This window comes from Cyclopterus lumpus, chromosome 12, assembly GCF_009769545.1.
Source record: "Cyclopterus lumpus isolate fCycLum1 chromosome 12, fCycLum1.pri, whole genome shotgun sequence".
NCBI classification, from domain to species: Eukaryota; Metazoa; Chordata; class Actinopteri; order Perciformes; family Cyclopteridae; genus Cyclopterus; species Cyclopterus lumpus.
The window spans coordinates 1,703,467-1,715,965 of record NC_046977.1 but is presented as its reverse complement, the minus strand read 5'-3'; the positions used below and the strand labels follow the sequence as shown (position 1 = coordinate 1,715,965).

The window sequence follows — 12,499 nt, the reverse complement described above, 5'->3', positions numbered from 1 at the left end:
GCGACGACACACGGGATTAAACTGAGGGTTGTTTTTTAGACGTCAGCACTTCATTACGCGTTTCAATGAGGCTCTTTGCTGTGTTTTTCACTGTATACATTACATTCTGGGAAAGGGTGCAGGCAGAGACCCAAGAGGAGGACTTTGGACAAGGAACGACAAATATCTGCGTCCGCGGAGCAGGAAACCCAGTCATACGACCGGGTTTCGTGTCCTTGAACGCCACCCGATCCACGGGTCTGGATCGGGTGGCGTTCAAGACCCCCCCCCCCCACACACGGCTGTGAGGAAGAATTCAACTTGTTTTCCTTGAGTGGTTTTCCAAAAATAAACTGGCGGCGCGGTCGGCCAGCGTTGTCCACGGGCCTCATGTGGCGAGATCTATTTTACGCCTTTTCACTGTTAGTAGAGCAGCGGGCGACGTCACGGCCCAAACAGCTGCTGCCCGGGGCGGGTTTGCACCTCCTCATCCCTCGGCCCACCTCTTCATCCGGTCCACCTCCTCATCCCTCCGGCCCACCTCCTCATCAAAGTCCACCGCCTCATCCCTCCGGCCCACCTCCTCATCCCTCCGGCCCACCTCCTCATCAAAGTCCACCGCCTCATCCCTCCGGTCCACCTCCTCATCCCTCCGGCCCACCTCCTCATCCCTCCGGCCCACCTCCTCATCAAAGTCCACCGCCTCATCCCTCCGGCCCACCTCCTCATCCCTCCGGCCCACCTCCTCATCAAAGTCCACCGCCTCATCCCTCCGGTCCACCTCCTCATCCCTCCGGCCCACCTCCTCATCCCTCCGGCCCACCTCCTCATCAAAGTCCACCGCCTCATCCCTCCGGCCCACCTCCTCATCCCTCCGGCCCACCTCCTCATCAAAGTCCACCGCCTCATCCCTCCGGTCCACCTCCTCATCCCTCCGGCCCACCTCCTCATCCCTCCGGCCCACCTCCTCATCAAAGTCCACCGCCTCATCCCTCCGGTCCACCTCCTCATCCCTCCGGTCCACCGCCTCATCCCTCCGGCCCACCTCCTCATCCCTCTGGCCCACCTCCTCATCAAAGTCCACCTCCTCATCCCTCCGGTCCACCTCCTCATCCCTCCGGCCCACATCCCTCCGGCCCACCTCCTCATCCCTCCGGCCCACCTCCTCATCCCTCCTGTCCACCTCCTCATCCCTCCGGTCCACCTCCTCATCCCTCGCCCGTCAGCCCGCTCTGGGCTCATTTATTGTTGCAGCGTTAACGGAGGGAAGCACCCGTCAGCCGGAAGTTCTGCTCCTGGAGATTGAGCGAGCGGCCTCAACGGCGCTTCCTGTCTCCCACCCCCCGATGTCGCCTACAGAACCGTTACATCAACGTTAAAAAAAGTCACGCGACGCGGCCTCGCTAAATGATTTCCATCACTGTACGCTGCAGATTAAAGATGAATGCGTTTTATTAATGCGTCATTAGTGCCGGAGCAAAGTACTTAAGAAGTACGGATATGGTCCACTAGGGGAGCAGCTGAGGTTTGCATATTTATTACACAAAGTCTTTTGCATGATGAACATTTGTCACATTCAAATGAATCGTGACAGTCGAGGGGGGGTGGGGGGCCCAACGAGAGGCGTGAGGCAGACCGCCGTCGCCCAACCGCGGACCCCCGCGGCAGAATGCCATATGAATCAGAGGTCGCAGGTCACAGAAGGTTTGCATTGACACATGTTACGGACGTATCCTCCACTTCTCACCAGCGATACGTCTGCTTCCACGTTGAGGGACGCGGGGAGAGATTTGAGTTCATAATCACAACCAGGCCGGTCCCGGCTGAGTGAAGGCAATGAGGATCAAAGGAGGGCAACAAGTGGAAGATGTTGCTCGTTTGATGTTCAACAGCAGGGGGGGGGGGGGGGGGGGGGGGGGGGGGGGGGGGGATTCGGTGAGGGGGGGGTTGATGTGCCGTGGATAAAAAAGGTCGGAGCAGCAAATCTGCCCTGATTTTCACCAGCGTGCGGGTCCGGGTGGGTGGGGGCCGAGCAGGGGGGGGGGGGGGGGGGGGGGGGGGGCGAGCAAGTCTGCAGGAGTGAGATAAATTCAGAGGGGAGTCGGGAGGAAGTGCTCTCACATCACTTCCTCTCTTTGTTTCAGCCGCTATTTTCAAGGCTTGGAATGCGGTTCCTGTCGGAGAGGTGAAGGAATTCAAAACAAGTTCATCAACCTCCCGAGGTGGGAAGAGGACTCTGAGTGAGTGGATGAGTGGATGAGTGGATGAGTGGATGAGTGGATGAGTGGATGAGCGCGCTCTCACAATCTCTGGGACATCCTGGATGCATTTTCTGTGGTCGGACTGGTTTATTAGCCTCATATTGGTTTATGTGTCCTCAGCATGTCCCGGGGTCTGTGGGAGGAAGAGAAGACTGGAGCACCACACCCTCCTCACATCCTGTGGCGGGCACACGGACATGAACACTGACCCTGGCGAGGAAACCGGCGTGCACGCGTATGTGTGTGTGTGTGTGTGTGTGTGTGTGTGCGTGTATGTGTGTATGTGTGTGTGCTTGCAGGGTTGCCTCTGAACTACTCTCCGAGTCACACGCTTTGTTAAACTAACCCTAAAGTGTGCGCCCGCGGCTCCAAACTGCGCCGCTGAAGACAGGAAGTCGGTCCCGACGTTGCGTCCGCAGACCTTCTGCCCGTAAGTGGGTCCGTCTCTCCGGGACGACTCACACAGACATCCGGAAATCCACCATTTTCCCCCCCAGAAAAGAACTCGTCCCACTAATGACTCTCGAGGAAGCTGCAGTCAGCAGCCGGTCTGACGACCTCTTCCTCTCGCTTGCAGCCCCCTCGTAATAAATTCATTTTACCATCTCAGACTTTTTTTTTTTTTATCTGAAACAATTTAGAATCATTTTACAGCCCTAAAGATGTGAAACTACAACTGTGTTTTAGGGCCTTTATAAGTCAAAACACTAAAAAAGAGATTAAAGTTGTTAATTTCAGGAGAAAAAAACCTCTTTGAGAATAAAGTGTCAAAAAACAACAACAACAATGAAGCACAAGCCAAAGAGTGTTGGTCTGACAATACAGTTATAAATACAGTTATTCTGCTACTGTAGGTTGTTTCCCTTCTTTAGGAGACAAACTGACAGCATCAACAGTTCCCTCTCCTCCTGGATGTTCTTCCTCCTGGATGTTCTTCCTCCTGGATGTTCTTCCACCTAGATGTTCTTTCACCTGGATGTTCTTCCTCCTGGATGTTCTTCCTCCTGGATGTTCTTCCTCCTGGATGTTCTTTCACCTGGATGTTCTTCCTCCTGGATGTTCTTCCTCCTGGATGTTCTTCCTCCTGGATGTTCTTCCACCTGGATGTTCTTCCACCTGTATGTTCTTCCACCTGGATGTTCTTCCTCCTGGATGTTCTTCCTCCTGGATGTTCTTCCACCTGGATGTTCTGCGTCTCTGAGTCTGTTGATTGGCCAACTCAACTCTCACTTTGTGGGCACATTTAAAGCCTCGCTGCTGATGTCAGTGACCTCGTTGTGAGGGCCTCCTAAAGCCCGTGTGCAGCGGCCTGCACTGTAAACCCCATCGGAGAGAGCCCCGTTTGTCAGGCGTGTTTATTGAAACATTACGCTGCTGTGCACGTCGAAGGTCGAGAGGTCATCGCTTCCATCTTCATGCTCATCTCAGAGCGATTGACGCCATTAGAGGGAAGGTCTGTGGAGATACGGTGTCCCGTGCCCCTTGTGTTACCCCTCACCTCAACCGGCGCACAGCTCATCAAACTGTCACCTTTGATCGGCCTCGATTTTCTCTCCGCGGCTCCGTTGAATCATCACATTTATACTAAATGGATGGAGGACGGCGGAGCTTTGGATCTCCGGTAAAACCGGAGACAGACGGGACATCAAACAGCTGTAATGCTCAGACTGCGGTTTGGCATGAATCCTCGGCCATCTGCGCTCGGTTAGCGAGCCAGATCCCGTTTTAATGAAGCCGTCATCAAGTCTTCCCTCTCTGTGGTCCACTGATGAGTCCTCTAAATACAACCAAACAGCTTCGCCACAGAGCTGCTGCGCCCGTCCACGAGGAGGCAGATAATCATAATACTATAAATCTATTTCCCACATCAATGATAGCCTGACAGAGGGAGCAGAGGTCTCACACACATGAGTCCTGCTGCTCCTCTGACAGCAGCTCCCTCTGAACTTACACTCCATTAAAACGTGACGGCTGCAGGCAAAGTGTTACAAAAAATGCCCTCTTTCCAAAATGACTCCCATATAAATGCAATCGACGCGTAATACTCGAAGTCGCTGCAATGAATTATGCATTCTTTTGCCATTTTGTTCATGATCCGTCACGTCCATCCGTGCTACTCGTGATGACAATAACGAAGATGTGCTTGTTTTCTCTGTCTTTGGTGTCTGCTGTTTGAAGGTGAAAACCATCGTTATCCCTTATTCAAATGCAGTACTAATACTGATAAATATAAATGAAGAATGGCAATGCTAATGTTGATACCAGTTTTATTGACTATGCTGTGGATGGGTTGGGTGGTCTTGGTCCTAATGGACCGGTACCTTCCCAGAGGACCGCTCTGGACCAGATGGTTGACCTGAACAGAAACCTCCCTGCTCTCCGCTCGGCCCTGAGGTCCCTCCGTCCCTTTTGATGCACTGGAGCATGTCATCAGAGACGCACCCACAATCTATAACATTGACCGGCTCCTTCAGCGGCAGCAGAGGAACCGATGCCGGGCTGTTGTTTGAAGCAGAGTCTCAGTAACAGGGACTCTACATCTACATGTCATCAGGGTGGAGGGGTGATGGATGGGGTGTCATCGTGGTTCTTATAGAATATTACAAAATAAAACGTGTGCATTAGAAGCTGTGTTGCACATGGTCACCAGCTGGCTACATGCCAATGTAAATGCAGATAATTTCTGTAATTGTAAGATGTGACCAGCGTGCAGAGAGAACAAACTATTCATTCTTAAAATAAACTCTTTAATAATCCGACTGTCGATGGAGGTCTTTGCAGCCCATCTTTTAGCACTATTTCTCAAATGTTAGCACGTTGAAGCTAAACTAAAATGGTGCACACGGTTATTATTCATGCTCCCCAGATGATGATCCACGAGGTGAGTTTCATTCTCATCCGGTGAAATCCGACCACGTCTACCAGCTGATTGCACTTTTCCAAAATCTAAATCAGCACACAGAACTTTGTGATCAGACATATTTGATTCGATGTTAATATTCATGAAACGTGCATTTGCTTCATGTCTTCTTAACCGTTCCTGAACGATGTTCTCATTCCCTGGTCCTCTGCACACTAATCCACGGAGCAGATCTGAGGACGCGAAACACTTTCCGAGTAGAAATACCTAAAAATATTGCTGCTGACAAGTCATCGTACAAGTTGAAAATACCTCTGAAATTCAATATGGTGTTACGCTTCACGTGACAGCGTTCCCCGCTGCGTCAGCTCCGCGTCGAGGCGATTCAGAACATTTAATCAATCGCGGAATGCATATTTCAGGATTAGCGTCTCGGAGAACCAATCCGGCCACTGTTCCGCAAACATCGGAGCCTCAGAGCAGGAGAATGTGATCATGACAGTTAATGAGCCAATCAGACGCGCATGAGTTGGTGGAATGTGAATAAATTAATCTTAATCTCTCCACACGGCCACGAGTGGAGGGGAAGGGACGTTACACCATTTACATGGTCGTGTTCAATACAAAGTACAAAGAACTACAATTAGTCAAGGATGTTCTTTTGGAGGGGGGGTTGAGGAATTCTACAGCATCAGTTTTGAATGATGTATTTATTAAACTATACCTCTGGCTATTGAAGCGGAGCACAGGAAGAGCCTGCACGACTTTGGGTGAGCGCATGCCTGGGCTGAGGGTGACATGGGGGGGTTGGGGGGGGTCAGATGCCAACAGGATGTCCCGTTTTGGCCGCTCAGCATTGGAAATCCCACACGAGCCTACACCTCCAGTCTCCCGTTCAACTTCATGAATCCCCCCCACACACACACACACACAAAAATGAAGGAAATCCAAAAGGGGGAATGTTTCCATGTCGTCACAACAAAACCGCAATCACACAGCATTTAAGCCCCCGGCTTCACTCCTCCAACGCGCCGTAATAACCACATTAAAGTATGGCGTCTCTAAAAGCTGCAGTCACGTCAAACGTCGTCTTCATCCGTCTGCTCCGTCAGTGGCGATGAAAAAGACCCACAAGGAACCACTTAGAGGAGACGGAAACTTAAATTGTCTTCAATTCTAATGGAAGGAGAGATTAACAGCTACTGTGCCTATTTTCCCCTCCATTTTTAAAAAGATGATAAAAAAAACATTTTTGGAGTCGTTTTTCCTTCTTTTCTTTTTTTTAAACAAGCCCCACAAAAAGTTCAATTCAATTCAGTTTATTTTGTATAGCCCAATATCACAAATTACAAATTCCCCTCAGAGGGCTTTACAATCTGTACACATACGACATCCCTGACCTTTGACCTCACATCGGATCAGGAAAAACTCCCCAAAAATAACCTTTGACAGGGAAAAAAGGGAAGAAACCTTCAGGAGAGCAACAGAGGAGGATCCCTCTCCCCGGATGGACAGATGAATAGATGTCATGTGACCAGATGAACAGAGTTACAGAGTTACATAAACACATTACGTGAATATGACAATGTATGAAAGGAACTCCAATCCATGAAACAGAAGGATGTAGAGAGGAGGGGGCGGGGCATCAGCAGGGCCAACACGGGAGGCCGGTTCACCAGCATCAGACACCTCCAGGTCCAATGGACCCTATGAGACGTGAAGTCACAACGACTCCGGGGAGGAAGCAGAGTTAATAAGGTGCAATGGAGAGATGTAAATTCATCCATAAGGAGAGATAGAAGAGGAGAGAGGTGCTCAGTGTATCCTAAAACATCCCCCAGCAGCCTATAAGCCTATAGCAGCATATCAAGGGGCTGGACCAGGGCAAACCTGATTCAGCCCTAACTATAAGGGCTATTAAAGAGGAAAGTCTTAAGTCTATTCTTAAATGAGGTGACTGTGTCTGCCTCCCGGACTGAAAGTGGAAGCTGGTTCCATAAAAGAGGAGCTTGATAACTGAAGGCTCTGGCTCCCATCCTACTTTTTAGGACTCTAGGAACCACGAGTAGCCCCGCATTTAGTGAGCAGCTCTCTAGTGGGGCAATATGGTACTACAAGCTCCTTAAGATATGATGGTGCATCACTAATCAAGGCTTTGTAGGTGAGGAGAAGAATTTTAAATGTGATTCTTGATTTTACAGGGAGCCAGTGCAGAGCAGCTAATACAGGAGTCATGTGATCTCTTTTCTTAGTTTTTGTGAGTACACAAGCTGCAGCATTCTGGATCAACTGGAGGGACTTAAGAGACTTATTAGAGCAGCCTGATAATAAGGAGTTGCAGTAATCTAGTCTGGAAGTAACAAACGCGTGAACCAGCTTTTCTGCATCTTTTTGAGACAAGATGTGCCTGATTTTTGAAATGTTACGTAGATGAAAAAAATGCAATCCTTGAGATTTGCTTAAAGTTCTGGCTGTTAAGTTTTGTGTTCCACTCGGAGAAATGTGATGAATTTATGATATGAATTCCTTTTTTCTTCTTTATTTTGTAAATGCAATTTTGACCAAACAAATGCACGAGGAGATCGCATGGGTGCACATATTTTTATATTGTAATGTTGCTATGTATATATATATATATATATATATATATATATATATATATATATATATATATAAATATATATAAATATCCTGTATTAAAGGTACATTTTTAATGTTGATCCTTTCAGAGACTTGTACAGAATCTGTACCAAGGAGCACTGAGAGGGATCTGAAGGCACCTGACCAACACACATATCTAATATTGGTTCTCTTCTTCTTTTTATTAAAAATGTGGTTGTTTTGTCTCCTGCCAGAGGAACAGACCAGTGGGAAGCTCTCTTTAACATGACGGGGTATGAATCAAACACACACACACACACACACACATGGAGACATTAAAAAAACATGTGTATTTTATTGTGAAAGACGTTACTCGACCTCCTGACACACATGTGCCTTAGAATGCATTAGTTTTAGTTTATAGTCGGGCACAGCTACCGCCCTCTTGTCCGTGCCCCTCCAGGGTCAGAGGTACTGCCCTCTTGTCAGTGCCCCTCCAGGGTCAGAGGTACTGCCCTCTTGTCAGTGCCCCTCCAGGTTCACAGCTACTGCCCTCTTGTCCGTGCCCCTCCAGGGTCACAGCTACCGCCCTCTTGTCCGTGCCCCTCCAGGGTCAGAGGTACTGCCCTCTTGTCCGTGCCCCTCCAGGGTCAGAGGTACTACCCTCTTGTCCGTGCCCCTCCAGGTTCACAGCTACTGCCCTCTTGTCCGTGCCCCTCCAGGGTCAGAGGTACTACCCTCTTGTCCGTGCCCCTCCAGGGTCAGAGGTACTACCCTCTTGTCCGTGCCCCTCCAGGGTCACAGCTACTGCCCTCTTGTCCGTGCCCCTCCAGGGACAGAGGTACTGCCCTCTTGTCCGTGCCCCTCCAGGGTCAGAGGGACTGCCCTTTAGCAAAATCTGTCAGGCTCTTTGACGCAAATCCGTTTCCTGTCAAAGTGAGATTTTTATTGTTCCAAGGGTGCAGCCTCCAGAATCTGGCTCCCTCAGCCTTTTCCTGTTTCCTCTCAAAGAGGAAGTGCCCCCCCCCCCTCCCCCTCCTGCTTCCACACACACACCCGTCCCACCTCCTGCATTTTCTTCTCTGGGACAAATCTGGAACACAGACTGCAAAACTTGTGTCAGCCAAGTCTTGATTTCAAAGAATGAAACGAGTTCCTTAAAAAGAGATATACCCTCCACACACACTGATTTTGCATCCTATATTCTAATGCACCCCCTCGGAGCCATCAGCCTTGGCGGTGTGTGTTGGTGTGTGTCCACCTGCGATCCCGAGGTAAAGTGTTCCCATGGTGCCTGAGCACGTAGCCGTCATTGTTATCTCGGAGTTAGAAGAAAAAAACCTGTCTGTATGCAGCGAGGGTCAGATCTACACTTAGTGAATATATAGGCCCTTAGATCATACACTTAGTCAGTATATAGGCCCTTAAATGAACACTGACAGGACATCAAACACTGAATACTCTTCAACAAGTTTAAAACATTAATACATCTAGTGTGTTCCCACACACACACACACACACACACACACAGAGTGAGTATGTGGTCTGGTTCTGCACATGCTTACAATGACAAATGGGTCCCGGTTGTCAGACCGATCTCTGCGGCTTCAAGGCCGATGTGGAGCCGCCTGACGGTCTTTAATGCACGATGTCAGCTACTGTACCACTAAGGCTCTTTTTAAAGGATGGCTAAGGTGAGGTACCCCACCTGAACCCGGGCACCAACCCCTTCTGAATACTCTCCAGAACCCGGACTGGGAAACACGAGAGAAAAACAGGTCCGCTCAGAGGTCACGTGACGGTTTGTGGAACAGTCGAAAAGTCGAACGGACAAGCGCGTCAGATCATAAAGTCCTGCAGAAATATATATTCATATATATACTTATATAGCACACTTTTTACAATGCAGTGGGCTTTTGGTTTGGTTATTTGACTACTGAAACACTTTAATTCTGTGAAGGAATTTCAGTTCAAAATACATCAAGCAAAAATATCACCAGAAAGACGAATTGAACGATCATTGTTTAAAATTGTATTTTGATGATTTGAAAAACTCCACTATTGGCTTTTTTTGAAGAGCTACAACCACATTATTAAAGTCTCATATCGGGGGTCAAAACAACGATGTGGAGGAGAGGCAAAGAGCCACCACAGAGGCACCAGTCCTCCCACTGCTCCACGGCCACTGGGAGCAAAGAGAAACGCATTTCTTATCGGGCAACGATTTAGACTTCAACAGGGGAGCAATTTGACAGATTTGATCTCACAGTGGCTCTCAACGCTGTAAACACAAGCCCACATGAGTCCACATGAGTCCACATGAGCCCACATGAGCCCACATGAGCCCACATGAGTCCACGTGAGCCCTCGGTGTGCCATAAGCTCAAATAAATATATAAAGACGTAAAGTGGTGTTATAATTAGCTGCGTGTGAGTTTCAGGAACTGCACCACAGTGATTCCTGTGCTCCTCTCTGGGGGGCCACGAGGTGAGAAAGGCTGAAGGCCCACTTCAAGATGTCTGCACGACAATAGGAGGGGGTGTGTGTGTGTGTGTGTGGGGGGGGGGGGGGGGGGGGGGGGGGGGGGGGGGGGGGGGGGGGGGGGGGGGGGCAATGCCTCCAAATCAGATTGGCGAAGCGGTTTGAGCAGGATGGAGAGTGTTTGTGCAGGAGAGGGGTTTTTTATCAGCGGCAAACACTCTCGGGAAGTCCGGTTTGGGATTGTCCGTCCAATTCCTGTTCCACAGGAAGCCGTGCATAAAAAGCAAGTGAAGGGCAGCCGCATCATTTCACTCGCGGCCGCTGGACTCTCGGGGAGCAGCTCGAGTCAAACCTGTCGGGCTTTTGGGTTTCTTTCTTTCTTCAGTCCGAAAGCCACCGAGCCCGTCTTTAAGAAAAGCAGCCCGGCAGCATGGAAGAGTCGTCCACCACGCCGCCCGTCTGGAGGCTCGCGCACACGGCCGCAGCTCCGCCTGCGCGCGCACACGCGCCTGATGACCCTCTACTGACACGGTGAGATTAGTTACTTATTTATTTATGTTTATTTATGCTGCACAGATGTCTTATTCTCAATGATTTGTTTTCTATATTACATCCATGCACGAGCTGGACAGCTAACTGCCTTTATAGCCAAGTGTTGTATGAGTCACGTGCACGTGCACGTGCACATGCAGTCAGACTCATGTGGCAATGTAATAATCAATATGTATGCTGCTGCAAACAGTGTGTGTGTGTGTATAGTGTGTGTGTGACACAGTGTGTGTGTGACACAGTGTGTGTGTGTGTATAGTGTGTGTGTGACACTGTGTGTGTGTGTGACACAGTGTGTGTGTGACACTGTGTGTGTGTGTGACACAGTGTGTGTGTGACACAGTGTGTGTGTGACACTGTGTGTGTGTGTGTGACAGTGTGTGTGTGACACAGTGTGTGTGTGACACTGTGTGTGTGTGACAGTGTGTGTGTGACACAGTGTGTGTGTGACAGTGTGTGTGACACAGTGTGTCTGTGACACAGTGTGTGTGTGACACAGTGTGTGTGTGTGTGTGTGACACAGTGTGTGTATGTGTGTGTGTGTGTGTGTGTGACACAGTGTGTGTGTGTGTGTGTGTGTGTGTGTGACACAGTGTGTGTATGTGTGTGTGTGTGTGTGTGTGACACAGTGTGTGTGTGTGTGTGTGTGTGTGTGTGTGTGTGACACAGTGTGTGTGACACTGTGCAGCAGAAGTCAACTCTAAAGAAGCTGAGAACAGATTATCGGTCCTTGGGACCTTCATGATTTCTTAAAGGTGGAATAAGAAGTCTCCATTAGTCTGAAGCGTGACGTAAATAAACACCATAATGTTGAGTTTCTTGGCTTAATAGAATCGTAATTCATGATTATAGACATGGTCAAATATTAAAAGAAAGAAGACACACTCGAAGCTTTGCTATTGTCACTAATTACAATTTTAGAGACATTTGTCGTTGTTGTTTTATAAAAAATAAAAAATAAAATGTAATCATCATTTAATATATCAATTAATTTAGGGATGCATTCTTCCACAAAAGCCACAAGTTTTTAATAGTGATAATATAACTATTATTATTATTATTATTATTATTTATTAACACTTCCTATGCGGCTGCAGTTTCCTCCAGTTCTCCTTTCACAGTAAATTAAAGAACAGGTAAACAATAGTGAGGTCTCATCGTGGTTCAGAGGAAACCCTGAACCACGATGAGCATTAAGAGGTCTCATCGTGGTTCAGAGGAAACCCTGAACCACGATGAGCATTAAGAGGTCTCATCGGGGTTCAGAGGAAACCCTGAACCACGATGAGCATTAAGAGGTCTCATCGTGGTTCAGAGGAAACCCTGAACCACGATGAGCATAAAGAGGTCTCATCGGGGTTCAGAGGAAACCCTGAACCACGATGAGCATAAAGAGGTCTCATCGTGGTTCATTTATGCTCATCGTGGTTCAGGGTTTCCTCTGAACCCCGATGAGACCTCTTTATGCTCATCGTGGTTCAGGGTTTCCTCTGAACCCCGATGAGACCTCTTAATGGCCAACAAGCCCACGTGGGTACCTGCATATGGTTTTAGGGTCCTCTGCCCTGCAGTCGGTCCCCGGAGGTTTTATGAATGGAAATAAAGCCGAGTCCGTGTCGTCCGTGCGGTGACGTCACGCACGGGTCCCCGCAGAGCAGGCAGTCAGGGACACCCAGCTGGAGGAGAGGGAGGAGGTCCTAGCGCCCCCTACCCCCCTACCCCCCTACCCCCCCTGACAGTCCGGGCTGCAGGAGAAACCCGACGAGC

General features: G+C 49.2%; 1 protein-coding gene across 1 annotated transcript in view; it reads left to right on the top strand.

The window, feature by feature from the left end:
- Window positions 1-10,489: 10,489 nt before the first annotated feature.
- Window positions 10,490-12,499, top strand: part of egfl7 (EGF-like-domain, multiple 7) — a 9,154-nt gene continuing 7,144 nt past the window's right edge. The window contains exon 1 of the mRNA XM_034546646.1: window positions 10,490-10,714. The gene's annotated coding sequence lies outside the window, so the exon portion shown is untranslated. The remainder of the gene's footprint in view (window positions 10,715-12,499) is intronic.